Below are 23,723 nucleotides of genomic sequence, written 5' to 3' on the forward strand. Positions count from 1 at the left end.
TATTTTCCTGATTTGATCTTCTAGAAATCTCTGATTTTCTGTTTTATCAGGTTCTGATGTTGTGGGGTTGTGGGCGGCATTCATTGCTCCAGTATTATTCCTCTTTCCCATGATTTCGGATGTTTGTGCCTTCTCTGGGTTCTTCCCTTGGGTCACTATGACTTCACTTAAGGTGTTCTGGATCTCGAGTCAGTAGTATCTCAGACCCCACTACTCCTTTACTGGGTTTTATCACAGAGTCTCTGACCCAGGGAGTCAATAGAGGCTGCTTTAAACTATGGGGGGGTGCCAGGTTGCACGTTCTCCTATGGTGTGGTATCTCTGCCACCACCACTCCCTCACTGGGTACAGTGAGTACCTCAGTGAGGTACAGTACTGGGATTTCTCCTCTGTGGCCCACAATTTGACTCACTGTTCTTGAGTACGCAGATGTAGCTGTGCTGGATTCAGCGAATTCACTGCTGCTGCCGCCGCCGGTGGCAATATGGCGCCGCGGCTACGCCCTCGGCCATGAGGCTGGTGTATTTTTTCTTCTCTGGTTTTGATTTCCACTCTGAATCCCTGCAGCGTGTGCTGAGCTCAGCCACTGGGAGCTTTAAATCCTCTCTGCGCCGAAAGATCCCGCCTGGCTGTTCCTCAGCGGCTCACCTCTGCTTGCTGTAGGCGTCCGATGAGTTCGCCGCTGCCGCCGGCAGTATGGCGCTGCTGCCGCGTCCTCGGGCGCGTGTGTCTCCTCTGTGGCCCTGAGCTCTGTTCTCAGTCCGCTTTCTCTCTGGAGCCTGGTGGATTTTTTGTTTTTCTGGTGATGGTGTTTTCTGGCTATGAAAGGCGCTGGTTTTGTGGTAATGGAAATTGGTTGTTAGCAGGGCTCTTAAGCCCCGCTTTTCTCGGTCGCCATCTTCCCGGAAGTCTGGAATTCTGAGATAGGAGTACCACAGGTTTGAGTCTAGCCTCAGCAATTTAGGAAGACCCTCAGCGACATAATGAGATGCTGTTTCAAAATAAAAAGATAAAAAAGGCTGGAGTTGTAGCTTGCAGGTACCCCTGGGTTTAGTCTCCAGTACTTAAATAAGTAAAATGGAATCTGTAACTCAAGATATAAACTTTTACTTGAATATTATTCCATAACTTCTTATACTGTTCATAGCCATTGTGTCAAATGTCCTATTATTCCTTTTTTTCCAGTCATAACCACCTTGTATTCTAATCTGGTTGGTAGCAGAAAATCACTTCTTTTTCTGCTATAGAAGTAACTATTCCCAGCCCAGACAGACCAGTCTTCTACAGCACTGTGAGGGATGTTTAGATAATCCCTTATTTTTAATAAAATGTTTGAGTATTAATTTAATCTTTGTTTAACTTTGGGGCTCTTTCAATGCAAGAAACAATAAGTTATTGGATGTGGTTTATAGTATATAAGAGCCAGCAGAAAGGTCGTTATTGGAAGGATCCTAGGTATCTCTTGAAAGCAAAGGAAGATACTTAGTTTAGGAGAGGAAAGTTTTAAGGGTTTCTGCATCAAATTTTTATTGGCCTTCTCCCAAGAGCTCCACTATTTGTGAAACTCAGCCTCCAGTGCCCTCAGTGGTCTATGGCTCTCTCTCTACCAATTCTGCCATTACTAAGATACAGCCTTGGTACACCTTGGGTGAAATATCTACTTTTAGTTGAATTGGATGCATGGATGGAGCCATGTATTAAAGACAAAAATCAATGAGTATCTATCCTTGGCCTTAACTTCAATTTCCAGAAAGCAAAACATCCCTATATTCTGTAATATAACCACCAAACTAGTTTTCTATGGGTCATCTATGGGCTACAACATGGGTCACATAAGGAGAATGCATTTGCCTGCTTTTCATTTACAGTTTAAACAGTTTCACCCTGGAATTAGCACAATGGGATACATTTTTAAATTATTTCCAAATATTCTCTTATTCTTGATATCCTGGGAATGATTCGAACTCATTAATATTTATGTGTTAGTACTCAACCACAAATTGGAGTATTTTCCCCCATTGGTTTCATAACCCGCTGGCAACTTTCAAGATCTAGAAACATTTGTTTCAATCTGTTCTTAAAGCATACAATAAACTTTTTTATATATTCTAGCCTAACAAATAGAAAAAAGTACAGAGACAGCAAATAATTGATTTATAATATTTGGGACTCAACATAAAAACCATGACAACAAAATCCAATATTTATAAGTCATTGAAGACCCTCACTCTTAGATTTGAATGAATTTGCTGATTTTTTTAGGCACTCAGAATGACTGTAATACATCACTCTATTCACACAGCTGTATAACCTACTTTAGTTTGATTTAAAATACAGATGCATGCCAGGAATTTTTACAACCATGCAGACTATCCACTTTATGATTCAAAATTCCTGTTTGAATTAAATGGAGTACCAAACAAAGATGAACACAAACTCCTAATGAAATTATGTCAACTTCTCCACAGCTCTGTGGATGGACTCTAAATTGTCACTGAACATACACCTGTGTTTACTTATGGTGAGTCTCTTTAGGCCTCTTTGACAATAGCAGGCATGTTCTTGAGCGTTAGGTTACCTGCACCAGGATTCATATTCATAATATTCTATATCACTGCATTCTAATGCTCCAAAATGTACAGTGCTGAGAGCTACAGATTATCTTTTCATTGCTTAATAGCTCTCAATATCTTGGGCTGTATGTAATACCATAGAAAGAGGAGATTTCTAAGAAATAATTTCTAATAAGCAATTTTCTCATATTTTACTTACAAGTAATATTGATTTAGGTTACTTTCATGTTGGTAGAATAGAAATAGTATTATGCAAAAAGTAAGAAGACTTTGTCAGCCATATACTATGCATTAAACGTACCTAATTAGCATGACTGTAATCCCAGTACTTGGAAGGCCAAGTGTCAGGAGAATTTCAGGTTTGAGGCCAGCTGCAGCAATTTAGTGAGACCTTATTTAGAAAAATAAATATAAAAAGGGCTGGAGGTGTATCTTAGAGGCAGAATACTTCTGGATTTAATCTCCAGCACAAAAAAAGCCTCAAATTTTAGAACACGTTATCTATATAAAAATAGACCAAAAAACCAAAGGAATATTTAGATACATTATAGGAAGTTTAAAATCTTGGAATGTTTTTTTTTTTGTTCATTTCTGCTCTGCTGAAAGATAATCACTTGGCTTTTGTAGGAAGTCATCTTATAAACTTCTCTGAAACCTCACCTACCCATCACTTGCTAATTCAGCTACCACCTGAAGAACTATCGAGAGATGATGGTAATTCCTTTAGAACTAGGGGTAACAAGACTAACTTGTGAAATTATGTTTACCATTGGGAAGATTGAGGATGAGATTCTGATACGAGGTTGATTCCATCCATGAACAAAGTTGACTCAAAATTTGGGGGGCATTTTATCCATATCTAATCAAGCCTGCCTGGAACATAAACTCATGCCATATTTTGACTAGACCTGGAGACATTCCAACATCCACCTTCTTTAATTTTGATCTCAATCTATAATAACAGGTCTTAGCACAGAAGTTTAGGGTTAGGATTATCATTAGGTTATGCAATAGATTTTAGCATTTAGGAAAATTGTAGCAAATTATGAAGCTTAAGGATAGTTGTCAGGATTCCTGACAAATTTCATTTCATACTTCAAGTTAAATGTTAAATATATACTGACAGGGTCTAACTACTTTGTGAGAATAGTGATATACTCCAATGACACTTATATAGATGGAAACAGAAGAAAGTCTTCAGTTTAATGAACTGCTACTGTGTTAGACACTGGGGAATACTATAAATGAGCACAGCATTTATTCTTGATTAAAGAAATATTTAAGTGAGCAGGGGCTTAAGCGAACTGCAGTCTATGGGGAGCATCCCACAGACTACTCTCCTCCTAGACACCAGCTGCAAACCCAAGGGTTCCTAGGACCACCTTAACTTCATAACACATGGCTACAAACTTAGGAATCCTGGCAACTATGCTTAAGCTTGATAATTTGCTACAGTAGAATGTAGTCCACCTCTCAAAATGAGTAGGATGCAAGAAGCCAGTATGTGTTCACTCTCATCATACAGGATGAAGAACACTTAGGAGTATAAAATAATATGAGGGAAGTTTAAAGATTTTAAATGTTGCCAGGCGTGGTGGCGCACACTTGTAATCCCCGTGCTTGGGAGGTTGAGACAGGAGGATCACGCAGGTTCGAAGCCAGCCTCAGCTACTTAGTGAGGCTCTCAGCAACTTAGTGAGACCCTGTTTCCAAATAAAATATAAAATGGGTCTGGGAGTATAGCCCGGAGGTAGAAAGCCTCTGGGTTCCACCCCCAGTACCACCAAAAAAAAAAAAAAAAAAAAAGATTTTAAATGTTAATTGATAAACATGTGTTAACTGGCAAATTCAGTATATATGAATGTGTGATATGATCTTCAATATGTAAAATAGACATTGATCTATATAACCCACAGACATAATTTCTTTTTTAATTTTTATTGGTGCATTATATTCATACATCATATTGGAGTAAAAAGTTGTGTGGAAATACATGTACACATGACCCATTTAGCCCCTAACCAATTCCCATCCCATTCCCTCCCTATCCCTCCTTTCTTTGCTAGGATTAGTGGTTGACTTTGATATGTTTAAGTACATTGTGTGTTTTAGAGAATTTCCTTCTTCCCCCCTCCCATCTCCTCATTTAGGTTGTCTTGTTTGCTCCTCTATAGGATTTCCTTTGACCCATTTCTCCTTAGCTTTCACATATTAGAGAAAACATCCGATTTCTTATTTTTTGTGACTGACTCATTTTGCTTAGCATAATGTCTTCCAGTTCCATCTATTTCCCTAAAAATGATGTAATTGAGTTTTTTTAATGGCTGAATAAAATTCCATTGTGTACATATCCTACAGTTTTGTGATCCATTCATCTGTTGATGGACATCTTGGCTGGTTCCACAGTTTGGCTACAGTGAATTGTGCAGCTATGAACATAGATACCCATGCATTAGTTTGGTACTTTGGTTTCCTTTCTTTTGGGTAGATACCCAGAAGTGATATTGCTAGGTCAAATGGTAGGTTTGTTCCCATTCTTCTGAAAATTCTCCATACTGTTTTCCAAAGTGGTTACACTAATTTGCAATCCCACCAACAATGTTTTAGAGTTCCCACTTCTCCACATCCTCACCAGAATTTGTTGTTGTTTGTGTTTTGAATGATTGCCATTCTAGTTGGAGTTAGACGAAAACACAGACATAATTTCTAATGCTTAGACCAGAGACTCCTAGCCATGTTTTGTACTGGGCACTTCCAGCAGTCTGGCAAAGCCTATGAACACCTTCTCAGAACACTATTTTAAATACATAAAATGAAATGCTCTCAATTATAAAAGAAACTACTTTATATTCTAGCCTAACAAATAGGAGAACTGCAATTGTAATAATATTTTTAAATGTGACATAGCAATACATGTACTCCTTTACAAAACATTAAATAACAAGGTTTGTTTGCTTGTGAAAATCACAACAATGTACAGCATAAATGATATTGGATATCTGTAGCTACTTGTCAGGAAGTTGATATTTTCATATTTCTTCATGGGTAGGGCTTTCTGAGCAAATTTTCCTGGCCCAAATTAAAGAACAAATTTTGGAAGCTAAATGATGACTGAATAGGTCATGGGCAAATTGAGGAGAGTGATTTACCTCCCTTGGGTGTATATTTATATGTCACGGGGAGGTAAAACTTGAAGCCAAGAAAACATTCCAGAGGTTGTAACCCAGGGGATCTTACCTCAGCACCACGACCCCACTACAACTACTCCTTGCAGCAGAGAAAAAGATTTATATTGCAAAGAATAAGAACCTAGAGAATTTCCCCTTCCCTTCTCATGGAGATTTTGTCTACATTAGGTAAATTTGGTTTCTGTTCCTCTCTCAGGAATGGAGGAGACAATATGCATATAAGCTCATAATTTGGGGGTTCCTCTCAGTAGTGGGAGAAATCCCCTTTGTGCATACAAAGAGACCATCTGGCTCTCATCTGTGCCCCAAAAAAGGAAGAACTGGGCCATGGAAACAATGTGGTTATTGCTCTAAGTAATGATAGTTAAATCTGTCTTCTTGTAGAAACCCTATATTTGCATTCTGGATAATATAAATAAGCATAGACATTAAAAAAACTTATTAAGCCTGTACTTGGCTTGTGAGAACCAAAAGCGTTAGGCAAACGGGGTTACCTCTGTCATTGCCAAATATAGCATCAACTCATTTATCAAATATTTATTAAATACCTAATCTGTGTTAAACAGTATATTAACTACCGGATTACTAAATAAAATAAATCTAGTCCCTGTGTTATGTGACTCTCATCAGTTTGATGAGTCCAGGAAGTGAGAACTGAGATGAAAAAAAGCAGAAAAAACATCTGTTTTTAAAACAGTAGAAATCTAAAAGAAAAATGGTTCTAATTTTTTTTTAATGAAATTGGGAATAATGTGGTCAGAACAAAGCCTGAATATGTGGGAAGATGGAAAGACCTCTACCTTTAACTACAATAAAATAAATGATGGAGCCTTCAGAGACCTTGAGAGAAAGTGCTCCCAAAAATGCTGCAAAGACCCTTACCCCAAAAAGACTGCACATATTCTAATTAATAATTTACATATTCAAAAAAGAAATAAACAGAAGGCTAACAATAAATGTGGTGGATATGTACAATAGAATTTTTTATTTTTAATTTCTTATTGGTGCATTGAAATAAAACATCTCGATGAAATTCAAGGTGATAGAGGCATATATGCACGCAGCACTCATTGAGCCCCACCCTATTTAATAGGACCCAAGTCCCACCCTATTTCCTCTCCCTTCCCTCCTTCTAGCACTTAGGACAGTGATTGACTTTTCTTAAAAAAACACCTACGTGTTTATAGAGGTCTATAGATATTCTGAATATCTGAGAACTTTATCAAATATAAGCACTAAAGCATGATAAAATCTTGTGCCATCTTGTTCCACATGGGACATAAATCATCCCTTGATCCAGTGTATCCATGCTGTAATATGCTATCTCCCCATTAGCCACTTGGTAGCTTTCTAGGCTATTAGATTGACTGCTACAAAATGGCAGTGCTTGTGTTCAGGTAACCCTTATCTGGTAGCGTATAGCAACCTCCAATACCTACATCATTCACCTTACCTTATCTTATCACCCAAGTACTGTACCATCTCACATCATCACAAGATGGATAAATAGTAGAATGCAATAAAATATTTAAAAAGAGAGACATTTTATTATAATGTTATTATATAACATAATATAATAACATTTTATTATAATGTTATTATAATTTTTTCACTTTATTGTTGTTATTGTTAATCACTCACTGTGCCTAACTGGTAAATTAAACTTTATTATAGGTATGTTTGTATAGGAAAAAAAACTAATATATATGGGGTTCAGTACTATCTGCGGCTTCTGGCCTCCACGGGGAATCTTGGAATATAGCCCCTGAGGATACAGAGGGACTGCTGCTCTTTCTCTCTTATTTTTTTTTAAAATATTAGTCTCTCTTTAATCTAGACTTGTGCTTCCTGAATCTAAGAACTTGTGTCTTTAGCCATTTCTGAAAATCCCAAGGCATATCAAATGTCATCTATCCTCTACCCTCTCCGTACTCTCTCTAGCTCCCACTTAACTTATTTATATTGAAATTCCTTGTTTCATCATTGACATATTTTAATATTTCTCATCCCTCAATATATTTGTGTTACTTTTGCAAAATTTATCAACTATATTTTTCTTGAATCATTTCCCTTTGGCTAACAAGATCTGCTTTTTAATCCATTCAGTGGATCTGACTCTTACATATTGTTTTATTGTATAATTGGTATTTTGAACTAATGTTCTATTGGTATTTACCTATAGGAATTGTGAATGATATGATTTAAGAACATATACAAATTTGATCTGTGTTTTTTAAAGACACCTTTAAAAAACTAACCCTTGATGTTTCAAAATTTCTGACTGATATTTAAGTTTAAGTCTCAGGGATTAAGAAATTGTAATTCCCAAGAATTTCCACAAATTCTCATAATCATAAGTCATTCTTAAAGTATTTTCAACACTTTTGTGGTCCTATTTATCATTAAATATATAAATGCTTTCATTTATATATGTAATAAACATTCATATATATAATAATGTTTAAAGAATATATATGAATGTCAATAGTATTTATATTTCTAGCAAGCATTTAAACACTGGAAAATTCCAATAAATGTTGTTGGATAATATTCTCATAGCATAACATTTGGATTACCTAGTAAGATTGATAGCCCTACACAGAATCATGAATCAAAAATGATAATTGAAGGTCTTCTTTTGCTTCCAAATATATTTATTTATTTATTTATTTATTTATTTATTTATTGTGGTTCTTGAGATTAAACAAAGGGGAAAATTACCTCTGCACTACATCCCCAGCCATATTTTATTTTTCATTTTTAAAGAGCCTCACTAAGTTGATGAGGGCCTTACTATTTTTCCGGGACTGCGGTCCTCCTGTCTCAGCCTCCCAAGTACTGGGATTCCAAGTGTGTACAGCCATGCCTGACTCCAAACTTTTTATTTCTTAGGAGTTACATAAAGTAAAATGTGTAAAAACATATGAATGTTTATTTTTTTTTTTTTGCAGGAATAAGTCAACATTGCTAATCCAGGGCTACAAGCACATACTTATGAGACGACAAAAGCCATAGCAGGACTGACTCACTACATCCTAACCTCTGAGCTGCTTCTCCTCTGTGTGCTCCTATTCAGGTTCCCAGACTTGGCCACCTTAACATATGTCAACATCTCCTGCTCTTGCTTTTGACCTGATTTTAATAGAATCCTTCAAACCAGTAATATTGTTTGATTGTTAACCTTCAATTCCTGCAAAAAAATTATAATACTATTTTCCCCATGTTCACCATTTCTCGGTGATGTTGTATCAATATTTTTAAAGAACATCTACATATCCCAAGAAATTCTTGGAAAGAATTTCCCCATGAAAACACTAATATTGAACTATAACTATTTGTATTTATATCTAGCTTAATATTTCATGATCATAGATTCCAAGTCTTTTCTATCATATAAGTTAGTGCCTAAACCAACATTTCTGCTGATGTTAAAAAAATGTAACATTGTGGCCCAATGTGGTGGCACACGCTTGTAATTCCAGTGCTTGGGAGGCTGAGACAGGAGGATTGCACAGGTTTGAAGCCAGCCTCAGCTACTGATTGAGGCTCTCAGCAACATAGTGAGACCCTGTCTCCAGATAAAGTATAAAATAGGTCTGGGAGTATAGCCCAGAGGTAGAAAAAGCCCCTGGGTTTCACCCTCAGTACCACAAAAAATAATAAAGAATAAAACTGGGCTGGACGTATAGCTCAGAGGCAGAATGCCCCTGGGTTCAATCCCAGTACAACAGAAAGAAAAGAAAGAATATTCAACATCCTTACCAATTAGGTAAGGATGATATTTAATCTCACTCCAGTTAGAGTGGTAGTCATTAAGGATACAAATAGTAATAAATGCTGGCAGGGCTGTGGGAAAAGGGAACACAAACTCTATTCGTGGGATTGGAAATTAACGCAACTACTGTGGAAATCTCTGTGAAGCTTCCTCTAAAGACTAGAAATAGAACCACCATATGACCCAGATATACCACACCTCAGCATTTGTCCAAAAGAACTGAAGTCAGCACACTCTAGTGATACACATATATCTATGTTTATAGTAATGAAACTCACAATATCCAAGTTACGGAATCTAGCTTTGGAAGAGAGTTCTCATGGTGAGTTAACTTCTTGGGACTTCACCAGTACCAACTTGATCAACTCCTTATCCAAAGCTACTTCCCAAAATTCATCATGGGAATTCAGAGTAGAAGTAAAGGATGAAGTGATGTTAAATTACTATGCAAACTTCCTCACCATTCATTAATTTAGTCAAGTAGAGAAACATTTGGGACAGAAGCAACCTTTGTTGTCCCCTCATCTTTTTGTCTCAAATTAAGTATGAGTAATTGCAGAAATTTCTATTAAGTGGCCTTAAAATTGTACCCAGTACAAAATCTCTCTGAACATAAGTCTGCTTCTGTAAATACAGTTTTCCACGGTTTCTTGTAATAAGTGAAGGGAGCTGTTCATTCAAGCAGAGCCCAAATTTCAGACCAGACTTTCTTGGTATCGTACAGTGTTATGTTAACACCAGTGCTGTGAGACGTGCATTTGTATTTATAGGGCCCACTCCAAAGTAAAGTCTCAAGCACAGAAAATAAACAGTGTTTTGAGTCACTATTTATTTATCATTGCTAACCTAGAATTCATTAAATGGTTCTGACTATCCTAAACATTAATTCAAGCCACAAATATTCTAAACAAACTGCCATGTTGCCAGAAAACATGTACACCCCACATTTTTGCCTCATCTTTCTTTCAGCATCAAGATTTATGACTCAGCTGTGATTTAGAACAGGATTTAAACGAAGACAAGTCAGGTGAGTATCTCGAATGATCCAAGGCATGTGGATCTGGTCGAGTAGTTAGCTTTATTTATTCAAAGGTCTTTATATCCCTATATTAAAATGGTTTAAAAGCTGATACAAGCTACTGACATTTATTGATTCCAGTGTATTTTTGGTTCTTTGGAAAATGTCCTATGTGTGTGGAAACTTTCACAATTTGGAATGTCTCCTTAGACGTCTACTCTTTGCCAGAACACATCACCACTTTATACCCCTGCAGCTCCCCTTAACGTTCTCAATGTCATATTAATAACTGTCCTCCATGACTGAAAGATTGAAATTCTGCTCCTTTGGATATATTAGACCCTCAGGACATTTACTCATGGTTTAGTTTCTCAATCTTCCCTTTGCTCCATGTCAGGACTTTCTATAATGCTTCAGTTCTGCTATTTCAAGACTGGTTTAGCAATTTCAAAAATAATGTGACTGTCTGTTCACTTAAAAGAGAATAAACTTTGTTTTCTTAGCGATAAGTTTCTTGAGTTCTCTATATATTCTAGATATTAGTCCTCTATCACAGAAATAGAGTTGGCAAATTTTTTCTACCATTCTATTGGCTCTCTATTGATGTTCTTAGTTTTCTTTGCTATACAGAAGCTCTTCGATTTAATGCAGTCCCACATATTGAACCATATTTTATTTTGCCTTTGGGGTCTTGTTGAGAAAGTTTTTACCTGTGCCTATGTATTAAAGTGTTGGACCTATACCCTCTTCCAGGAGATGTAATATATGTGTTCTAATTTCCAAGTCTTTGATTTATCTTGAATTGACTCTTGTGCAGGGTGAGAAAGTAGTGTTTATTTCTATTTTTCTGTATATGGTTAGTTAGTTTTGCCAACACCATTTGTTGAAGAGACTATCTTTTTTTAAGTATATGTTTTTGGCCCCTTTGTCAAAAATCAACTTTGAAAAACAGTATAGAGGATCCTCAGAAGAATGGGAACAAACCTACCATATGATCCAGAAATACTATTTCTGGGTATCTACCCAAAAGAATGGAGATCAAATTAATACATGTGTTCATAGCCGCACAATTCACCATTGCCAAACTATGGAACCAGCCAAGATGTCCATCAATAGATGAATGGATTACAAAACTATGAAATATGTACACAATAGAATTTTACTCAGCCATAAAAACACAATTATATTATTTACAGGAAAATGGATAGAACCGGAGAACATTATGCTAAGAGTCAGTCACAAAAAGTAAAAATTGGATGTTCTGCCTAATAAGTGGAAGAAAGGGTGAAACTTTGTCATAGGAGGAATTCTAGACAAAGAAAGAGAAGCCATAGATGAAAAAATAAGGTGACCTAACTGAGGGGTATGGGAAGGGGAAGAAAGAAATTCTCTAATGTACATAATGTACATTAACAAACATATCAAAGTCAATCAGTAAGCCACACATGAGAAGGAGGAAGGGGTAGGAAATGGGGTGGGAATTGGGGAAGGGCTACATGAGTGATGTGTGCATGTATGTATGCTTCTACCATCGTGTACCCATTAAGATTTATGATTGTAATGCACCAATAAAATTTTTTTTAAAAAATAAAATTTATAAATCCAAGAAAAAAAAATATGCTCACATACCACAATAGCAATTTTTTTTTTGTGGGTCTGGGGATGGAACCCAGGGGCATTCTGCCTCTGAGCTACACCCCCTGCCCTATTTTTTTATTCTTTATTTTGAAACCGGGTCTCACTGAGTTGCAGAGGACCTCACTAAGTAGCTGAGGCTGTCCTCCAACCATGACCCTCCAGGTCTCAGCCTCCCGAATGCTGGGATTACAAGCGTGTGCCACCACGCCCGGCTCACAATAGCAAAATTTTATGAGTACAATAAGGAAGACATACATGCAAAAGATAAAGATACCAGCAATGTAGTAGAAGCACCCCTAGCCTAGCATGGGCAAAGGTAAACTTTAATTTATGTTCAATTCAATGAATAGTTACTCTGTACCTTCAGCATCCCAAGAAAATTGTGAGGAAATGTAGAGAGAGTAACTTTGATGTAGGTACAAAAATCATTGAGGGAAAAGAAAGTCCTCCCAAGAGATCAATTGACGGTATTAGTAAGCAGGAACTTCAAAGGAATAGTGTACCCTGAGAGACACCATGCTTTATGGTTAGTAATAGAAGCTCTGAAGTCAGACAGACAAGTTGCTGTAGTCTTCCTCCAAACTTAGTAACCATGCGACCTAGGCAAGTGGCTTTACCTTCCTACATCTCAGTATGCTCATGTCTTAAAATGATGCTAATTTTATCATATAGATTAAATATACATAAATAATGTAATAACATATATCTTGGGGGGTTTTGTCATAATTTAATATGTTAATTCATGTATGCTGCCTGGCACACAGTAATCATCTACAAAATAATAGCTACTATTATTACTCTAGTGATGCTATCAATAGGTCTAAGACAGGAATTTGCTTTAACACACAAACGACTCTCAATTGAAAGCATATATGAATCATTGGATATATTTCCTGGTACATTGTGAGCTCTCAAGAAACAGCCATTATCATTACAAATTTTATTAATCACAAATCAATAAATCATATGACAATTTTATTATTATAGATATTTCTAACATTCTGAGTTATGCATAATGATTGAACTCAAAACACTATTCTATCATCTTCAAGTGTTCATAAAGATGTTTATAGACTTGTCATTGTAAATTTTGCTGAACACAGACAATAAAAATCAATTTTTTTCAGATATTATAGACCTTTAAAACTTTATAAATAGCACCAAGTATAGTTAGAGGATTGAGTTTTAAAACATCAATTGAGTCAAAACAAAACAGCCACTCCAACCTTCAGGTTTAAACATATGCTGTACCCTTTGGATGATCATGGTTCATCCTTGCTGTTGTACCAAGTGCTCTGTTAAAGTTCCTGAATTATACAGTACAGACACCATGAAACTTGGGAAATCTGCTCAAATGCTGCTGACCATAATCCAAAGACATTTACTGGAACTTCTGGTGAAACCCAGTTAATTTATCCATTAATTTATCCATTAATTTTTGACCTAGTAACTTTTGAAGTTGTATATTGAAACTTAAAGTTATCTTTACTTGCTGGGCGTGGTGGCGCACGCTTGTAATACCCACGCTTGGGAGGCAGAGACAGGAGGATTGCGCAGGTTCGAAGCCATCCGTGCGAGCTGGCTGGCTTAAGAGACCCTGTTTCCAAATAAAAATGTAAAAATAGGTCTGGGAGTGTAGCCCGGAGGTAGAAGGGCTTCCAGGAACCCCAGTACCACCAAAAAAAAAAAAAAAGTTGTCTTTACTTACACCAAGGTCAATAACAACAAAAAATATGGATAATTGATGTATCTGTTTGAATAGGTAATTTTATGGGTTAACAGGTAATTTTGTAGATTTGTTAATTAACTTAAATTGGAAGTTTTCCTATGAACCTCAAGACTCTTCATATATGTAAAAAATCATTTGCTAATGTTTAGGAAAAGATTTATATTTTTGGTGAAAATTATAGTTTTTTTATTTTTATAAAATATTACATTGAAATTGTGAAAAACAACAATTGCATGAGTTTTGTTCTAATTTTCTGACTTTTTATAAATTTTTATTGGGGTATTATTATTGTATATCATAGTGAGATGCTACATTCATATATGCATATACCATTTAATGCTTCCTTAGAAATTTCAAAACTGAGCAGCTATACCAAGGAGAATTTCTACTTCCCAAAAGATTATAATATACATTCCAATGTTTCTATAGAACTCTTTAAGGGAGTAGCTCTCAAATTCTTTTGATTGCTATGCATAGAAAGAAATATCTTTTATATCAAGTCCCATTACATATAAAAAGTCCCATACATATAAAATATACCCAAATAATAATATTTCTAGTCAGTACACATGAGACTCTATGATATTTACCCTTCCGTTCTATTATGCTATATGTCCTTTCTTCCCATTTTAACTTCACCATCCATTAATGTGTTGTTACCATTAGCTTGAAAACACTCCCTTACATCTTGACTATGTCTTTCAGCTCAGTTTTTTAAACTCATTGTTCATCTTATTATAAATTCTAAAATAAAGTTGCACCTATTAGGTACTAAATAAATTGAGAGGCTTCTAGAAAAACTTCCAGTGAGCCTGAATAAATAGAAGTATAGGTGCAGGTATGTTAAAGCTTTGCTTTGTTTAGGTTTGACTGAATATGCCATTAAACTCACTTTAATGTTAGAGTTAACAACAGTGCAGACCTTCCAACATGTGACAGGAAATAGTACTCATGTGAAAGTAGGATTGCATGACCCTACACTTAACCTCAGAGTATTCTGCCCATACTTTCTGCAACTTAGGCTTAGGACTGATCTACAGTGAACCTGTCTGGTATACAATAGGAATTAAACCTTCATTCCTATTTATTAATTGTTTTTCCAGAAAATAGAGGACATGAAATTAATATTGCTGTTTCCTGTGTGTGTAATCTACCACTGATACATACAGGAGCCTTTATATATGACAGATACAATGTGTACTAATTTTTTTAAATTTATTTTTGCAGAACTGAGGATGGAACCCAGGGGCATTCTACCTCTGAATTACACTCCAGTCCTATTTTTTATTCTTTATTTTTAAACAGGGTCTCACTGAGTTGCAAAAGGCCTCACTAAGTAAGTAGCTGAGGCTGGCCACAAACAGGGATCCTCCAGTCTCAGCCTCCTTAATGCTGGGATAGAAGCATGCGCCACCAAGCCTGGCTTCCCTTCTAATTTTATTTTTATTTTTTTATTGGTGCATTATATTTATATATCATATTGGGATAAAAAAAAAAACATGTGTGGACATACATATACACATCACCCATTTAGCCCCTACCCAATTCCCACCCCATTTCCTCCCCATCCCTCCTTCCATGCTTGGTTTAGTGGTTGACTTAGATATGTTAAAGAACATTGTGTGTTTTAGAGAACTTCCTTCTTCCTTCCTCCCATACCCTGATTTAGGTTGTCTTGTTTACTCCTCTATAGGATTTCCTTTTACATCTAGAATTCTTCCTATGACCCATTTCTCCTCAGCTTTCACATATTAGAGAAAACATCCGATTTCTTATTTTTTGTGACTGACTATTCTCACTTGGCATAATGTCCACCAGTTTCATCCATTTCCCTAAAAATTATGTAATTGAGTTTATTTTAATGGCTGAGTAAAATTCCATTGTGTTCATATCCCACAGTTTTGTAATCCATTCATCTGTTGATGGACATCTTGGCTGGTTCCACAGTTTGGCTATGGTGAATTGTGCAGCTATGAACATAGATACCCATGCATTAGTTTGGTAGTTTGGTTTCCTTTCTTTTGGGTAGATACCTAGAAGTGGTATTGCTGGGTCAAATGGTAGGTTTGTTCCCATTCTTCTGAAGATTCTCCATATTGTTTTCCAAAGTGGTTACACTAATTTGCAATCCCACCAACAATGTTTTAGAGTTCCTACTTCTCCACAATCTCGCCAGCATTTCTTGTTGTTTGTGTTTTGTTTTTGTTTTTTTGTTTTTTTGTTAGTTTTTTTGTTGTTTTTTAATTTATTTTTATTGGTGCATTGTAATCATATATCACATTGGAATACAAGACTTGGGAGGATATACAAGCACACATCATCCAATTAGCCCTCACCCAGCCCCCATCCCATTCCCTCCCCCCCCTTAGATCCCATGCTTGTTTGATGATTAACTTTGACACATTTGTTTATGTACCTCCTGCATTTTAAAGAGGCTCCATCCTCCCCTATTCCATACCCTCTGATTGGTCACCTTAATTGATTCACTATAGGGCCCTTTCTATAGCTCGAACTCTTCCTGTTGCCCCTTTCCTCCTAGTTATTGCTGATTAGGGGAAGCATCTGGTTTTTATTTTCTGCGATATTTCTCTGTGCATGCCGCATTGCAAGTACCGATCCCACTCTTGATGGCCCCAGTTGTAGACTAGCTACCCGGTGGACTGATCCAGACCTCGCTGGCTCAAGCAGCGGCCTTGCCTCATGGAAGGCCCTGATTCTGGTCTCGCTGGCCCCAACACCGGCCTAACCCCTCAGCTGGCTCCGATCCAGGCCTCGGTGGCCCCTGCACCGGCCTAGCCTCAAGGCAGGCTCTGATCCTGGCCTCAGAGGCCTCATTAGCGGCCTTGCCTCACGGCAGGCTCTGATCCCGGGCTTGCTGGCCCCGGCACCAGCCTAACCCCTCAGCAGGCTCCGATCCCAGCCTTGGAAGCCCCAGCTCTGGCTTTGCCTCACAGCAGGCTCCGATTCCGGCCTCGCTGGCCCCGGCACCAGCTTAACCCCTTGGCAGGCTCCGATCCTGGCCTCGGAGGTCCCAGCACCGGCCTTGCCTCATGGGAGGCTCCAATCCCAGCCTCGCTGGCCCCAGCACTGGCCTAACCCCTCGGCAGGCTCCAATCCAGGCCTTGGAGGCCTCAGTAGCGGCCTTGCCTCATGAAAGGCTCCGAAGCCGGCTGCTGGCCCCGACAACGGCCTAACCCCTCAGCAGGCCCCAATCCCAGCCTCAGAGGCCCAGCACCAGCCTTGCCTCACTGCAGGCTCCAATCCTGGCCTCTCTGGCCCCAGCACCTGCCTAACCCCTCGGCAGGCTCCGATACTGGCCTCGGAGGCCTCAGTAGCGGCCTTGCCTCACAGAAGGCTCCGATGCCAGCCGTTGGCCCCGGCACCAGCATAACCCCTCTGCAGGCTCCAATCCCAGCCTCGGAGGCTCCAGCACCAGCCTTGCCTAATGGCAGGCTCCATTCCTGGCCTCGCTGGCCCCAGCACTGGCCTAACCCCTCAGCAGGCTCCGATCCCGGTCTTGGAGGCCCCAGCACCGGGCTTGCTTCATGGCAGGCTCTGAATCTGGCCTCACTGGCCCCAGCACCCGCCTAACCCCTCGGCAGGCTCCGATCCCGGCCTCAGAGGCTCCAGTAACAGCCTTGCCTCACGGCAGGCTCCAATCCCAGTTTTGCTGTGTCCATCGCCGGCCTCACTCCTCGGCAGGCTCCAATCTGAGCACCCTCTTCGCCCAACCATTTGTCCCATGTTCTTGAGGGTGCATGGTGGTAGCATTCTGCCTCTGGGGTTATTATTTCAAAGGTTCCAGGTGTAATGCATCAGATCTCTGCCTCCCCTGAGTACTGACCACTGCCATTGCCACTGCCTCCACAATTTCAAATTTTTCCCAAGCTCTTTTTCCACTCTGAATGTTGTCCAGTGTTCCTAAGCATGTACAACGGTAGCATTCTACATTTGGCATAATTTCTCCAAAAATATAAGGTTGGTAGGATCCGATTTCTGCTTCTCATGAATACAAGTCTCTACCGCCATCACAGAGACCACTTTCAACACCGCCTTTCTCCTAGGTCTCCGCTGAACTCTCTCCTTACAGGTGATGTCCAAGATTCTTAACAATGTAGAGAAGAAGCAGTACTTCTTCATGGGGAATTTTTCCAAAAGTTCCAGTTCATTTGGATAGGTTTTGTCTGCATCTGCATTATCCTGGCATCTGCCACAGCCTTCTTAACCCCTCTCCAATATTTTTCTTTTTTCTTTTTCTCTTCCTTTTTTTTAAAAAATAAGAAAAGACAGTATGTGTGGTTTGAGGAGGTTGTGGGATCAGGCACTCAGTATCACTGTGACCCAGACCCGGTTTCCCCAGGGGTCCAGCATGCTCCACTCGACTCCGCCTGGGGCCCAGTCTGGGCCCCGGCTCTTCCAGGGGTCCGATGTGCCCCACCTGACCCCTGCCCGGGGCCCAGGACCTTGTGACCGGGCCCCAGTTTCTCCAGGGGTCTGGCATGCTCTGCGCAATCCCGCCCGGGGCCCAGAGTCCTGCGACCCAGGACCCGGCTCTTCCAGGGTCTGGCGTGCCCTGCCTGACCCCTGCCCAGGACCCAGGGTCTTACAACTGGGCCCGGTTTCTCCAGGGGTCTGTCGTGCTCTGCGCAGTCTGGCCCGGGGCCCCGTTGTTTGTGTTTTGAATGATTGCCATTCTAGTTGGAGTTAGGTTAAATTTCAGGGGAGTTTTGATTTGTATATCTCTGATTACCAATGATGTTGAATATTGTTTCATGCATTTACTTACCATTTGAATTTCTTCTTTTGTGAAGTGTCTATTTAGTTAATTTGCCCATTTTTTTACTGGATCATTTGTTTTTTTAGTGTTGCGTTTCTTGTATTCTCTGTATATTCTAGATATTAGTCCTCTATCGGAGGTATAGGTAGCAAAAATCTTCTCCCATTCTGTTGGCTCTCGATTGAGGTTCTTAACAGTTTCCTTTGCTGAAGAGAAGGTCCTCAGTTTCATGCAATCCTACATATTGATTCGCCTTTTAATTTGTTGTGCCTTTGGGGTCTTGTTGAGAAAGTGTTTATCTGTGCCTATGTGTTGCAGTGTTGAACCTATGCCCTCTTCAAGGAGCTTCAAAGTCTCTGGTTTAATTTCCAAGTCTTTGATCCATCTTGAATTGACTCTTGTGCAGGGTGAGAAAGTGGGATTAATTTTCAATTTTCTGCATATGTTTAACCAGTTTTGCCAACACCATTTGTTGAACAGGCTATCTTTTTTCCAGTGTATGTTTTTGGCCCGTTTCTCAAAAATCAATTGGCTGAAAGTGTGTGGACTTGTTTCTGGGTCTTCTATTCTGCTCCATTGTTCTATGTATCAGTTTTTGTGCCAGTTCCATGCTGATTTTATTACAATAGCTTTGTAATATAGTTTAAAGTCAAGTATTGTGATTCCTCCTGCATGGTTTTTGTTGCTGAGAACTTTGGCTATTCTGGGCTTTTTGTTATTCCAAATAAATCTAAGGACTGATTTTTTTATGTTTGTGAGGAATGATCTTGGTAGTTTAATGGACATTGCATTGAATCTGTAGATCTCTTTTGGAAGGATGGCCATTGTAATGATATTTATTCTGCCTATCCATGAACAGGAAAGATCTTTCCATCTTTTAAAATCTTCTTCAATTTTTTTCAATGTTTTATAATTTTTATTTTAGAGATCTTTTACCTACTTGGTTAAGTTCATTCCTAAGTATTTTATTTGTTTGTGGGAGATCCTTAGTGGAAATGTTTTCTGAATTTCTTTTTCAGTGGATTTATGGTTAGTGTACAGAAAAGCTTCTGATTTTTTAAGATTGATTTTGTATCCAAACACTTTGCTGAATTTGATCAGGTCTATCAGCCTTTTTGGTTGAGTTGTTGGGCTTTCTAAATATAGTATCATGTCATCTGCAAATAGTGAAAGTTGAGTTCTTCTTTTCCCATTTGTACTCCTTTGATTTCCTTTTCTTGCCTTATTGCTCTGGCTAGAATCTCTAGTATTATATTGAAGAGAAGTGATGATAAGGACATCCTTGTCTCATTCCTGTTTTTAGGGGGAATTCTTAAAGTTTTTCCCCATTTAATATGACATTGATGGTGGGCTTATTGTATATTGCCTTTATGATGTTGCAATATGTTCCTTCTATTCCAATTCTCTGCAGTGTTCTTATCATAAATGGATGTTGGATTTTGTCAGATGCTTTTTCAACATATATTGAAATGATCATGATTTTTTTGCCTTTTATTCTGTTCATATGATGAATTGCATGGATTGATTTTCATATGTTGAACCAGCCTTGAATCCCTGGGATGAACCCTACCTGGTCATGGTGTATGATTTTCTGTATGTGGTTTTGAATGAGTGTTCCTAGTATTTTTTTAATAGTTTTGCATCCAAGTTCATCAGAGATATAGGCCTGTAGCTTTCCTTCTTTGAACTGTCTTTATTCAGTTTGAGTATTAGTGTGATGTTGGCTTCATAGAATGTATTTGGGAGAGTCCCACTTTTTTCTATTTCATGAAATGGTTTGAGGAGTATTGGGGATAGCTCTTCTTCTATAAAGCTTTTATAGAATTCACTTGGAAAACCATGTGGTCCTGGGCTTTTCTTTGATGGTAAACTCTTTATTGCTGTTTCAATTTCTTTGATTGTTATTGGTTGGTTTAAGTGCTCTATATCTTCTTGACTCAGTTTAGGAAGGTTGTACTTATCTAGGAAGTTGTCGATTTCCTCCTGATTTTCCATTTTGTTGGAGTATAGTTTTTCAAAGTAGTTTCTGATAATTCTCTGGATTTCTACACTGTCAGTAGTAATGTCTCCTTTTTCATCTCTTATCTTCACAATTGGGTTTGATTCTCTCTTTTTTTTAGTTAGGTTGGCTAGTAGTTTATCTATCTTCTTAATTTTTTCTAGAAACCAGCTTTTGGTTTTGTCGATTTTCTGTATTATTTTTTTATTCTCCATTTCATTAATTTCTGCTCTAATTTTAATAATTTTCTGTCCTCTGCTGGCTTTGGGATTCAATTGTTCCTAGTTTTCAAGGGCTTTGAGGTGTGTCATTAGGTTATTTATTTGAAGATTTTCTGTTTTTCTTATGTGAGCACTCAGTGCTATAAATTTTCTCTTAATACTGCCTTCAAAGTGTCCCAGAGGTTTTTATATGTTGTATTTTTATTTTTATTTTTTTCTAGAAATTTCATGATTTCACCTCTTACATCTTCTATGACCCATTCTTCATTCAGAAGTGTGGTGTTCAGTCTCCACATGTTTATGTTGTTTCTCTGGGTCTTCTTATAGTTGATTTCTAGTTTCATTCCATTATGGTCTGAAATGACACAGAGAAGTATGTAACATTTTTTAAATTTGCTAGTGCTCATTTTGTGTCCCAGGATGTGATCTATTTTGGAGAAGGTTCCATGAGCAGCTGAGAAAAATGTAAACACTGTAGTTGGGTGAAATATTCTATATGTGTCCAGCAGGTCCATTTGGTTAATGGTGTTCTTTAGTTCTGAGGCATCTTTACTGACCCTTTGTCTGGAAGATTGGTCTAGTGTTGTGAGACGTGTGTTGAAGTCTCCCAGTATTATTGTGTTGGGATTTATGTGCAACTTCATGTCACAAAGAGTTGGATTTATGAAAGTAGCTGCACCTGCGTTTGGAGCATAGATGTTGAATATTGTTATTTCCTCTTGCTGGGTTATTCCTCTTACCAGTAAAATATGACCTTCTTTGTCTCTTCTAATAAGTTTGGGTTGGAACTCTAGCTTGTCTGGTATCATAGTTGCTATTCTTGCTTGTCTTAGAGTTTCATTAGCATGGATTACCTTGCTCCAGCCCTTTACATTGAGTTGGTTACTATCTTTACTTGTAAGGTGTGTTTCTTGTAAGCAGCAGATGGATGGATTCTGGTTTTTAATCGATTTTGCTACTTTATGTCTTTTTATTGGGGAGTTGAGGCCATGTACATTCAGTGTGATTATAGAGAGAGAATTTTTAATTCCTAACAGGTTAAGATTTTATTTCTGTTTGAGATACTGTTTTTTCTTATTTGCTTAGTTGTCTGCTGGATGGGAAATCTTGTTTCTTTAGTTCTGGCATGTATTACCTATTCTTCTTTGCAGTTAATCTCCTTGAGTATTTTTTTCAGTTTCTGTTTGTCATGGAAGCTTCTTATTTCCCCATCTAATTTGATAGAAAGTTTTGCTGGGTAGGAAATTTTTGGCTGGAAGTTGTTTTCTTTCAGAGTTTGGAATATGTTACTCCAAGCCCTTCTGGCTCTCATGACTTGGTTTGGGAAGTCTGGAGTGATTCTAATTGGTTTGCCTCTGAATGTCACGTGGCCTTTTTTTTGTTGTTGTTGACTTTAAGATTCTCTGCTTGGCTTCCACATTAGTAATTTTGACAATTATGTGGCGTAGGGAACCTCTTCTCTGATCCTGTCTAAAAAGAGTTCTATACGTTTTCTGGACCTGTGTATCGACCTCTTGCTCTATTTTTGGAAAACTTTATGCTATTACTTCTTTGAAGAGATTATTGATCCCTTTGGTTTCATCTTCTTTCCCTCCTCTATTCCAATTATTCTTAGGTTAGCTCTCTTAAATTGGGCCCATATTTCTTAAATTTTAAATTCCTGCTGTCGGATTTTTTTTCTAAGTTATAAATTATGCATTCGTTTTTGGAGTGATCGTCTTCTAGGTGTGAGATTCTATTCTCTGTGTGGTCTAATAGATTGTTTGTAGTTTGAATTGATGCCTTTACTTCAATGATTGCATACTTTATTCCTTTTAGATTCTCTCTACATTCTTTTCGAAGGTCCTGTATTATTTCTACAGTTATATTCCTGATTTGATCTTCTGGAGATCTCTGAATTTTTGTGTTATCAGGTTCTGATATTGTGGGATTGTGGACATTCATTTCTCCATTATTGTTCTTCTTTCCCATGATTTCAGAAGTTTGTGTTTTCTCTGGGTTCTTTCCTGAGTCACCATGACTTCACTTAAGGTGTTTTGATCTTTAGTTTGTGGTAATCTCAGGCATCACTATTCCTTTACTGGGTTGTATCCCAAAGCCTCAGACCCAGGGAGTTAACTGAACCTGTGTGAGACTTGGGGGTGCCAAGCTGTGCCCCCATCCTTTCTCGGCATATATGTGCATGAGAAATGCTTGTATTATCGGCAAAGCCTCATGGAAGCAAGGCCCGAGAAGGAAACATCATCTCTGGCAAAAATACTCCCTGCTCTTAGATTTCTATACTAATAAGCTCCAATGATATAAAACAGGATCCCAAGAATTAGGACTGTGGAAGAAGTTGAGTCCGTGAAAGATAAATTTTCTAGTAAAATGTCTGAGCCCTCAGATTTTCTCTGTATAGTTCCAGCTGTAATGAAGGGCAGTCAGAATTCAGGGGCTGCAAAATTCCTCTTGGCCTTTCATAGGCAGGTCTTTTGATCTAAAGATTAGCTCCCAGCACCTCTCTGCCAGCAGGGGGGGGCTGCAAACCTACCTTTTGCCCCATTTCCCAAAGAGATGTAAAACTGTCTCTGGAATCTGGGCCATTTGTTTCCCCCTTAAGAGATGCTAATAAGCTTTTTTTTTCTAGCCTTGACTTAACAAAAGCCTACCATTTGTGACTCAGCAGCAGGACAGTAAAAAACCCAAAAGTCTGCTTCAAGATTATGCATTAAAGAACAATTATAAAAATCTAATCACCTGTGTTATAATGTTTTTGCCCTGTCTACTAACTGTAATATAAGTATTGCCTTATAGGGGATGGCA

Source organism: Muscardinus avellanarius, assembly GCF_963383645.1.
Source record: "Muscardinus avellanarius genome assembly, chromosome: 4".
Lineage (NCBI taxonomy): Eukaryota > Metazoa > Chordata > Mammalia > Rodentia > Gliridae > Muscardinus > Muscardinus avellanarius.